The sequence below is a fragment of the Anneissia japonica genome, unplaced genomic scaffold (assembly GCF_011630105.1).
Source record: "Anneissia japonica isolate Jap-2015-1 unplaced genomic scaffold, ASM1163010v1 scaffold21_len1647178_cov195, whole genome shotgun sequence".
Taxonomy (NCBI): Eukaryota; Metazoa; Echinodermata; class Crinoidea; order Comatulida; family Comatulidae; genus Anneissia; species Anneissia japonica.
Genome location: NW_022750455.1, coordinates 415,098 through 427,004, shown reverse-complemented (window position 1 = coordinate 427,004; position 11,907 = coordinate 415,098). Strand labels below are relative to the sequence as shown.

Below are 11,907 nucleotides of genomic sequence, written 5' to 3'. Positions count from 1 at the left end.
TATCATCGAGAATGTTAACTTTAAATGGCAGGAAGGGTTGTCCTATTGGGCTATCTATCATCAAGTAGGCCTATCTTGCATCTTACATGCAGGGAGTATGTGTGTATGTGCGCGTATCTGGTGACACGTGACGTGTCGTGAAAAAAAATCTACTATTACATGACAGTGATTGAAGCATTGTCATACAGTTGTAAAAACAGTGTCTAGTCAATCTTGTCCGCTTTTAGACACGTTAAAAGCTAACATGTTTAGCCTATAATGTACACTTTAAGTGCTTCGGTATTTGATAATATCGAAATACGTTTAATGCTAAACACGTCAAGATCCTAAACATGTTAAGGTAGTAAACGTGTCGCCGAAAGCGAGAAAAGACTGTCACTTTTACAGAGCTTTGTGTTAAATTAAGGCTTTAACTAAAATTAAAATGCTAATATTAATTGCTTTAACTAACCGCTGCTTTTACAGAGCAGTTAAAAAAATATGTTTTTGCATAGGATTTGTACTTGACTTTCATGTTCTCTTAAACAAAGCGTTGCTAGCATTTTGGTGAACTTTAATAATTGCTCTCGTGTGGCGTCCCCATTCTTCAAAAGCATAACGCTGTATAAAGCAAGACAATTTATTGATGGTTTAATAAAAAATGTCGTCATTGTTAGTCCATCAGTTATTTTTACAACCAGTCAACTATAGACATTTTTAAGAGTTGCTAGATGCATGGAGAAGAAAACGGATAATAAAAATTCACTTATGATTACCAACTACACAGTATATCCGCTTCCTTATAACGACTTTGGAGAAAAAAGGATTACAGACAATATACATTTGATCTAATATCACAAAAATTCAACAGCATAATGGTCTGCTTACGTGATATACGGTAATAATTTATGAAAAATGGATTGTGTACCGTAAATGCTCGAATAAGCGCCGCGGCGCTTATAAAATTGTTTGAGGCTTCAGTGCGGCGTTTATTCGAGAGCGCCGCTTATAAAAAAAAATACTGGCGTGGCACTTTCCAGGCTCGTTCCCATGTTACCTATTATCACGTATTCCCGTAGGCCCATCCTAGGTTAAATATCATCGTAAACAAACGTTATGATAAAGAAATGCTTGTGTCTTCATTGTGTGATATAGCCTATTCATTATAACACTGTACACATTGTATTATTGCTTATTCGAGCATTTACGGTATTGATATTTTTGTTTGTTATACCAACGATACGATAATTCATCAGCCGAAAGTGTTGGTTAATGTTACGCCTGGTTTCCATAGAATCGCTACAGGTTTTTCACTGCAATCCTTGCACTGCGTGCTGTTCCAGATGACGCGCTATCGGGAACGCTCCCTGATTTAACTGACCAATCAGCGTCACCAAAGGACTCGGCGAACGTGTAGCGATTTTTTTTAAATGGAAATCAGGCTTCACCGATTGGCTGGCTGTACAAGTTAAAAAAAATATATTATTGTGTTAAAATAAATTATAAAATTTTATGTTCAATTATGTAAAATCCATAAAAAATAACTAGAGTGCAGTCAATAGCGTGTGTACTTCTTCCCACTGATCTCTACTACCTGTATAATTAACTGGATCGTTGTAGTTCTCGCCATTTATGTATTTATTAAAAATTCGCCATCTTGATCATCGTCGTCATAAATGGCCATAAGCATCTCAAATCTTCGTCATCGTCGCCGCCGCCACCACCAACTATCCTCTATTTTAAAGAAACTGTTTCTGTACATTAACATGTATTTTGCTCATTGGAACTTTGTATGTAGGTCTATTGTTCGTGTTACCTTTGTAAAAGGAAGTTGAATAAATAAATAAATATATAATTATCCTCCTCCTCTTCCTGTTTTCCTCAAAATATTTTCCACCGGCCTCCACCATTTCCCCAAACCATGAAAGGACTTACACGGACAGGTATTTCTTCTTCTTCCGGTTTGTATAGGCCTCTCAGACGCGGCATTATCGTAACCTGATATATTATTTAGCTTAATAAAGCAATTTTTCATAGAGACATGGCGCAACTATTGACATTTGTTTGTCTTTCATATATAATTTGTAATATATTTTATTTGTTGCTTTTATACAGGTTTGTGATTTTTATTGGCCTGTTTAAATCTTCATGTTAGTTAATTTTCTCTGTTTTGTTTATGATTAAGTTACAACATATTATTTCTAAATTGTGTTTCGTTATAATTATGCCTATTTTTAAGTTTACTTCATTGTCAGTAAAAACTGTTAATTTGGATGAGCCATATTATCGTTGTGTGTGCCACCGATCTTAAGGTGTTACTCCTAATAAATTGATTGATTGTGTAAGGGAAAAATTGATACTGGAAACTGCGGTGCAATTGCGCTCCCTAAACATGTGACAGATGATGTAGAGATGGCAGTTTGTAGTAGAGTTCCTTCCAGAGAGCAATGGTCCTTTGGAAAAAAATTAACTGAAATTACTGGGTGCAAATAGTTGCCGATGGTACTCTTTGTATTTTCAAGGTGACTCAAATCATACCAAATAAGTTCTTGTAGTTTTCTACTTAGTTTTCTTCATTCATCTGTATTTACCTCTCTTAATCAGTGCAAAGAGACTAAGTAATATACAAATTTTAATCAGTGCCTAGAGTCCAGAGACTATATACGAAATATCCGTCATTATACTTTTTATCTCCCAGACAATGAGTGACGTTGACAGGCATTTGATGTTTCTGACATGTAAATGATGATGGTGACAGGCAAACTGATGACGCCAGTGTCTCATCAAGAGGACGCTTTGTAATCTGTAGGCCTAACACCATCCTCATCATAACACCATGTTCAATAGTGATGTTGACTCAGGGAATGGTATCAAAAACAAACATATGACACACACAGAACCTGCTTATATCACTTCTGATTTTGATTGGCATATTATGTAGGCCTACATGATAGACAGCAAAAGCAGATTTCTGAAATATAAATCAATATTTCAATCAATAAATCCTATTGTTGGGTCAAATTAAATTCTGTCACTTTATGTTTACCAATGAAAAATTGTTAAAATATATATTTGTCATTTTTTTTTATTGTCTTTTTTCTGTTACATAATTTACTGGTACTGTACCAGCTATTCTAAGGTGGATTCTGTGACGGTTGATGATGTTTCTACAGTATCGTCATTGTCTAAGCATGGAGCTATAATAAGAACTCCACTGTGTACTGTAATAAATATTTTATATCTATTTTTGATCATCAACAAAGAATATTTATAATAAATAGATTAAGAACCAAAGATATTATATTTATTGTAACACTTATCAACACAAAACACATTTTAAGTCAACAGTTCATAGACGTAAAATATAATCACAATGGATTACTTTTATTAATTACCAATGAAATTAATTTTCCAGAATAGGCTACAAAAGAAAGGCAAATTTTTATATAATAATGAGAATAATAATATAGGTACCATAAAACCTCAAACAGAAGCCCTAGGCATCTGTTTTTAGGACACTTGGAAGGGCTTCTTTTGGAGATGAGCTTCTTTTGAGATTACTTTTGCAAACTAAAGGGGGGCTTCTATTCAAATTGAGTGGTGCAAATTTTCGAATTTCTACTTTGCAACTACGGAATTCAAAATTCTGTGAAATTTTAAAAATATTTTATCCATGCTAGTACAATAAAATAATATTGATACTGACACGCTATCATAATATTCCAAGATAAAGTTAGTCTGAATGTAAATACTATCTCATTAGAAGCTCATATTATCTTGATTAAAAGCCCATGGGCTTCTTTTTGAGATTACTTTTGCGGACTGAAGAGGGGGCTTCTTTTCAAAATGGGCTTAATTAAGCCAATAGGTCTTCTATTCAAGGTTTTACGGTAATGAAAAATGAGTCTTCATGATGGCAATGCCCTCAAATTTAAAACTAAATAAACAAAATAGTAGTTTTTTGAATTTCTTTTGACCTCCTGTACCATTTTTCATTTTTGTTTTTTTTATTACAGTGATCATTAAAACAATGAAACATAAATCATCCCTGTCATCCCTAGAGATAAATGTCAATCATAGGCTGTCCATCAATCAATATGGTGTTCATTCATCCTAAACCTCTGTCCACACTATCAAATTTTCTTTGACAAAAAAAGTTATATTCCATATATAGTCATGATGTGACTATATATGGTCATGATGTGATGTCATCTGACCATATTTAGGCATGTCATATGCTTTTAAATTATTTAAATTTAATTATTAAATTTATTTATATTAAAAGTTTGTATTTCATCCCTTTAAACAAGCAATTAAAATATTTAGTTGAATTCTGTTATGGTTTTTTCCAGATTTCCTCTCAGATGGTATAATTACCTTTAAAAATAATTTTTACACCTGTTTACATGGAAATACGAAATGAAACAGATAGTTTTTTAATCAGTATCGTTTATTTATAGGCCTGCTATTGGTTTTATTGCCAGTGGCTATGCAGGCCTTTGTAGTTATATTTAGGGATTAACTTTACTATTAGTTTATAATTTAATTTTTGAGGTCTGTTATACCTTTGTTGTAGAATAAAATAATTTTAATTATAAGTTGTAATATAATACAATAGAATATATTATATATAATTATTTGAAACATGCCCCAACTAAATCAGACCTACAAAGCTGCTCTTCCAAGAATTATCTTAAAGGTACTGAAATATAATAATATACTTGAAATATTTTGAAAAATCTTATAGTACTTTGCATACTTAAATAATCAAAATATGTTACATAAGTAAAATAGGTTGAAATTCTACCTTGAAATACAATTCCATAAGGAAGAGAATTCCACAAATTAGTATCTACTAAGTATCTACTCAGCCAAAAACATTACCTATGCAGATTTTCTAGATTTTCTTCCATCACATAATTCTGCTACAGCATTAGCACTTGGCAAATTTTACCTACAAAAGAAGACTGAATTATTAAAAACAATAACAACAATCACAACAACAAATATAATACCAATAATAAAACATATATAATGATGCCTTTCAAAATAACAATAATGATAAAATAATTTTTATTGTATTATTTATAATAATAACAACAACAACAGCGTCATATTTAATACAAATCTATCAGTCTTCCATTGAGTACTGACGTCTTTAGAGTGAGGATCATCGTACTAGATCAAAACACACACATTCAAACAAAGTTAAATGGTGCACCAATGGCCATCATGCAAATCCTTACTTATTTCAGGTTGGAGCCAAATTTAACATGCATAATCCCGCAATAAGTGGTTTTGCACAGAAAAAGGAATCACCCCAAAAATAAAATTTCTATGTGCAATGAAATTATAGATTGTGCTCTCAAATGTTAGACCAAGTTAAAAAAAAAGGTAGTTTCTTGTCCTAATATTTTGAAAAATGGAGAATGAGGGCACTTTTTTTTCCTTTTTGTTTTTTACTCTGAGATGGTAAATCCAAGATGGCTGATGGGAAACAGCTACTATTTTCTCACTTTTACCAAGTAGACACATTGAAAGCAAATAAAAGAAGCACTAGACATGATTCAAACCATGTATCCCCAACACCACGAAAGATCGAGAGAGGAATTTTACTGATGCGAGTTAGCAATATTTTCATACTTTTAACGTAAACGTAAAATAAAGGAAATAAAAAATAAAAATAAAAATTTAAAAAAAATTGGATGCACGAGGGGACGAGAAACTGGTAATATTTTTTTATTTGGCCTTAAGTAATGACACCATCAGTAATGACAGCTGTTTTTATTTAGGTTAGATTATGAGATGTAACTTGATTTTTTTAAATATAATAAAATGAATTATATAACCTCTCAAGCACCTCAATGTTCATAAATAGAAGGGGTAATTCATATGTATACACAGGGATGGGGGAGGGGAAACAGTGCATGTATTCTTTTAGGAAAATTTACAAATTGATTGTTTCTTCCTTAGATGGTCAGACCTAGTATTTATGTGTGTTAGTTTGTTTCTGATAGGTCAGCAGAATACTTTCCATGACGATCAATTCAAAGCTGATTTCATGTCCCAGACAAATTAACATTACCATAATCATTAGGTATGAATATAATTATGCATATCTCACAATGTTGTCAAACAATCCAGATTACTCATGATTACTGTATGTAGGCCTACAGTACTGTTTTCATGTGGGGGAGGGGATATGATAATATAATACATACTCTAAGTATCGAAATGCATGCCATCGTGTCGGGATTCAATATTTCGGCGTTAATTATGTCATCATCAGGAATCCTGATGATGACATAATTAATGTCAAAATATTGAATCTCCTTATGATGACATAATTGACGTCGAAATATTGAATCCTGACACGATGGCGTGCATTTCGATACTTGGAGTATGTATTATATTATCTTATCTGAGATAAATCAGTGGACCTGTTGGAGGGGATATGTTTTGTACTCTCCAAAAACAGGAATCACATGGTTTAATAAATAAACATGTTATTCAATATTTGTATACTGTACATTCATACAAATCAATATATAAAGACAACTGCTATTTATTTACCTATATTTTTGAAGAAGTACAGTAAAAATATTATCAGCAATAATCATACAACCAATTAGTATGACAACTGGACAGAAAAGTACAGGTAAAGTTTTAATATAAACGAAAACAATTACTGTATTCTTTAATGAGTATTATTATCATTATCGTTTAATTAATTGGTAGAATGTTTACAATTAAATGTTTTAGCATAAGAATACATGTAAAATAATATCATCATTAAGAAAAACGTAAATGAAAAGCAACACATTAAGACCAGGCGGAACAATTAGCCTTGAAGTTCAACACCTGAATATGATTAATATTACCTGCTGTTTTGAAAGTGAACGTTTGAGACTGCTGTCAGCATAGCTGCTCGTTATACCTGTTTGTGATCGTAAAAGTGGTGAGTTGAAATGCAGGTAATGGAACGTTCTAATAAGCCTTAGAGCTTATAAATTCGGGCCATGTCCATCACTAGAATGTAAGTGTGTAAATCTCTATGTTATGAAGTCATACTACTCCTCATATTCACATCAACTCTCACTTAATCATACGAACAGAGTTAAATGTTTTTTCCTCCGTTTAATATGACTAAGTAACCACCGGAAATAATATGTTTGAATCAGATCCGGTATTAAAAATATAATGGATGGTGTGACATTCACAAAAACTGAAGTATAATATAATAAATTTTAAAATTCGACATAGATGATGTCATGGTATCCTGGGCTTAATGAGGAGAAGCAGACAGGAAAGGGGAGATAAGGAAGGGAGGTACATGAAGGAAGGGGATATGGGACCCACGAAGAGAAAGTTAGATAAAAAATGTTGATAGCCTTTATTTATTTATTTCTATTTTATTTATTTAGGCACACAAGACTTGCACCAAAGGATTGTCAATAACTATATCACTGTCCTACTTTGTAGGTGACAATCCCTTTCACAAGGCAAACATACACACACAATGCTTTACACAATAATATGAGGTTTAGGGAGTGGAGTCATTTTGGTCATGAGAAAAAATAATGCAACACTGACAGGAATTGAACCCAGGACCCTGGGATTAGAAGGCAAGCGTCTTAACCACCAAGTTAATCAACTCCACTTATTCTCTGTCTGGCTCTAAAGATAGGGAAGTGTTTCTTTGTTCATAGGCCTAAATAAAAATATAAAAAAGCCGATAGAGAACACAAAAATGACCACTTTTGGAGTAGGATTAAAGTATCTGGCTTGGCTCCAGAAATTTGCCGACAAGGGGTCCAACTTGTCTGACGGAGGAGCCCAAACCAAGAGGCTGACTAGAGCATTGAATAAAAAATCCCTATGAGAGTTTTTATGGCTTATATGGTCCAAATTGTGCATTTAGGGATTGGCAATCAAAATAACATTATTTGGATAGGGAAAGTATTATTTTTTAAATTTTTGATCTGACGATATCGTAGTGGCGTCTAGGTAGGGATGCAGTATATTAGACACTAACCGCCACATTGAAAATTCTAAAAAACTTTGTTTTCTATCAGATAAACAGAGATGGATATTATAATTTGTTCTGTTTTCCATTTACTACATTAAAAAAAATCTAATTCCTTAGATGTTATATACAGTTTCCATATTTCAATCTAGAAAGCTGTAAATATGAAAACAAATTCTCACTAGGGAACTGTATTCACCATTAAAATATATTTCTCCTTGATATAATATGTAAAATAATACCACAGTGTAAGGAAATCGTAATTAAGGGATTCCCTACACGTCACCAGTTAATAGGTTTATAGCATGCTTCTAAAATTCTTGGATTTCAACTTGTCATTGGCTTCAAACATATTATTTGTTTTTTTTTTTTTTCAAAATTTGTCCATAACATATAAATCATAATTTATGAAGACAAGTCAAGTTAACATAACACACACACACACAAAACTGTTCAATACCAGTAGGATTGTTAAAAAAAAAGGCATAAATTACCTGTGTGGGAGTATTTGTCCATTTTGTTATCTTAAAAAAAAAATTAAAAACATCCTAGAAGAAATTATTACTATATATTCTTTTTTTTTTTAAATATTTACAAATAATGAAAAACAGATCTAATCATTGTGTTTTGGGGAAATTGTTTTGTTGGAAGCAGTCTTCATTATAGACAATACAACTGAGTGTTTATGAAGAATGGTATTATACTCCTACGACTTTATCGCGCTCGGGTAATCATGCCTACATCTTCCTATTCAACAAAACTAAATCTTCCGATTTAACGAAGTTAATGATTGGAAAGTACATGACAGCTATATGTTTTGCCAGTCAACCGTGAAATATTTATAATCAACGTGTACCGCAATCAACCTTGTGGGTAATTTGAGAGATTTAATTGCAACAAATAGATAAACAATAATTTAATTTGTTTTCTTCAAATATCATTTATAAACAGAAGATTTATTGGGAATGAGATATCTTGAGATTTCTGAGAAGACATAATATAGTTTTTGCTTTAACTGGGCCATGTTGATAAAATCGTCTTTTCTTATACATTGGCCTAGGCTTTACTTTATATTTCGAGAATGTATATTTCAGTATTTCTTTCTTTGGTTATTGATATTTTTTAAATTTCTACATTTCAATTTAGAAAATTGAACAATATTGTATTTCATTTATAAATAGGATGTTGATATAGACAAAGATATTTACAATTTTTTTGTAGATGTATTTAAATTTTGATTTACTTTACTTCTGTTAAAAAACTCATTTTTAGTTTTGTTGCTGCCATAGTTTTTATAGGCCTACCTGTCGAAGAAAGAAAAATATATATAATTTTAATAACTTAATACATTTGGTGTTCATAATGATGTTATTTGTTTAATTTTTCTATAAACTCTGGGTTTTGCATGTATTAGAGGCCAACCTAGTAAAAGCAACTGTTATAAAGTTTACAGGAAAAAGGGGCACATACTCAACACAAAAATTGTAAAACAATAATTTTACCATTGTATAGTATTGTATAAAATTTCCTGGTAAAGTTAGATAGTGATTAAAATCATTAAAATTAGTAATACCATACATCATTTCAAAATATAATTGGATTATTTTAATTTGATTAAAAATCGCTGACGTTCCATTAGTAGTCTACTACTAGTAGTATAAGGTATGGTTTAAGTGGATAAGGAAAATAATATTTTTTGCAGGCTTGGTAGAGGTGAACCATATTAACACAGCATAGCATGTCATCTCTCAAGAGATGGACGAGCAGATGCCTCATCAATTACGCCACATCTGATTGGCTGAAAGACCATCCAAGATGGATGTCAAAATTCACAAAAAATTGTGTTGTCATGGAAATGACATGAAAGAATGCTGACATTTTGGGAATAGTCAGTGCAGTTGTTTCTTGGATTTGTTGGTTTGTGGCTATGTCTGTTAAAACTGATTTAAGTCAAAATATGCCTACAGTCTGACATCCTCATCAACCAGAAATATTCCATGCTTACACAATGACGGCGGAACGTTTTTGCAAGTGGGGAGGGGGGCCATTTCATAAGGTCCAGTATGCGAGCGAAGCGAGTCTATAGAGGTTTAAGAGTTTTTATAGAATTCTATAGAAAATATATCCAAGAATAATTTCTCTATATAAAACCCATCCATGCTCTATAGAGATAGTGCTATAGAAATATAATTCTATAAATAATTACTTAGAAGAAAAAATGTATATACTTTTTATAGAAAGAGTTCTGATTAAATTTTATACAATTTCTAGATTTATTTATATATTTTCTCTTCAAGTTTTTAAAATATAGTGTCTATAGAATTTCTATTTTTCTTTCAGAATAATCCTATAGAATTCTCGTTTTATTCTGATATATTTTCTATGTAATTTTGAAAGACTTTCAATAAAATTGTTTATATGTTTATAAAGTCTTTAGAAATTATACAGTTAAATGTATAGAATGAATAATATACAATTTCTATAAAATCATAAATTGATTTCTTATGGAATTAATTATTTTTTACATTGTAATTGGGGATTTATATTAAAATTCTATATACATTCTATATACGTTTTAAAGAATGCGTTGGCAGATTCCATGGGAAATAGGCCTATGTAAATACTGTATTGTATTGCATTTTATTTTATAAATTTATGAAAACATTATAAACAATTCTTGAATTTTAAAATTATCTGGATTTAATAAAAAAAAAAGCGAATCGTCGATGATGAAACAGGTGAATCGTTGATGAATCGCTGATTTTAATTAAAGGGTTGCATTTTTTTTCGCGCAAGCAACAAGGTCTGACCATGATCTGCTGACAACAGGCCTAGGCCTAGTGACACCAGAATGTGTATGTTTGTTTATTTTTTATGTTTATTTGCTTGTTAATTTGTTTGCTTTTCTCTTTATTCATATTGTTTGTGTATTTTTATTTGTCTATATATATTTGTATATTTGTTTTAATTTATTCATTGTTTATCTGTTTGCATGTTATTTATGTATTTATTATAATTGACATCAAATAACATTCATATTATGTGTTATTGTATATATCGTACAATACTCAATCTCCTTTTCATTCACATTAAACATCCAATGTTTTAATGTGGTTATATTACGCTAGTTTGAAGGTTTACTGTAAGCCAATCAGTTACACTTACTATACATCTTTGTGTGGTTATTAGCATAAAGAGAACTAGAACTTCGCTCCATTAAGAGTGCCTACCTCCCCCCCACCCCACCGATATGCCTAAATACAGAATTCATGAATACAGGCGATTTTTTCTTCATGCTCGAGGATGGGTTTCAAGGAAACTTTACAGACGCACGTATACAGACGTCAATCAACATTTGGATGCTCAACTCAAAAAGGGAACTTGTAATGTTCGTTAGAAAATTTAAAAAAAATCTATATTTTATAATAATAATAATAGGTCAATTTATAAAGCGCAAATACTGTACCTTGAGTTATGAGTTTGAGTCAAGAGTTTGAGATTAATCTTGCTGTATTGTTAGCAATAAATATTTCTTGATTTGTTGTCTCTTATCTGAAAAAGAACTACAAAGCCCATTATACCATGATTATACTGAAGCTCTATAAATTAGGTTAGGTTCCCAGGGAGTGGATAAGGTTGCACAGTATGTGTATGATTGATACTATATCCAAGGACCAGGGCAACAAAAGCACATAAAAAATATGGTATTATGTACTACTAACGAATGAAAGAAATTTATCATAGTTGTTAGTGACCATACATATTTCTGCAAGAGAGTACAAGAACATTATGCTTTGGAAGGGTGTGAAGGGGGTTGTTGACAGTGTAGGCATATATACTCTTTTATGACAAAATAAAATAATGATCTTAAAATGACAAGTCATCATTTTAATAGATCTAAC

At 31.4% G+C, this 11,907-nt stretch overlaps 1 long non-coding RNA gene across 1 annotated transcript; it reads right to left on the bottom strand.

Annotated features, from left to right (window-relative positions):
- Positions 1 to 3,342: 3,342 nt before the first annotated feature.
- Positions 3,343 to 11,653, bottom strand: LOC117121401. The gene is made up of 4 exons (XR_004447542.1): positions 11,472 to 11,653; positions 8,500 to 8,529; positions 6,861 to 7,008; positions 3,343 to 4,933 (listed from the first exon to the last, which is right to left on the bottom strand). It is a non-coding gene; the product is annotated as an uncharacterized LOC117121401 (long non-coding RNA).
- Positions 11,654 to 11,907: the final 254 nt, after the last annotated feature.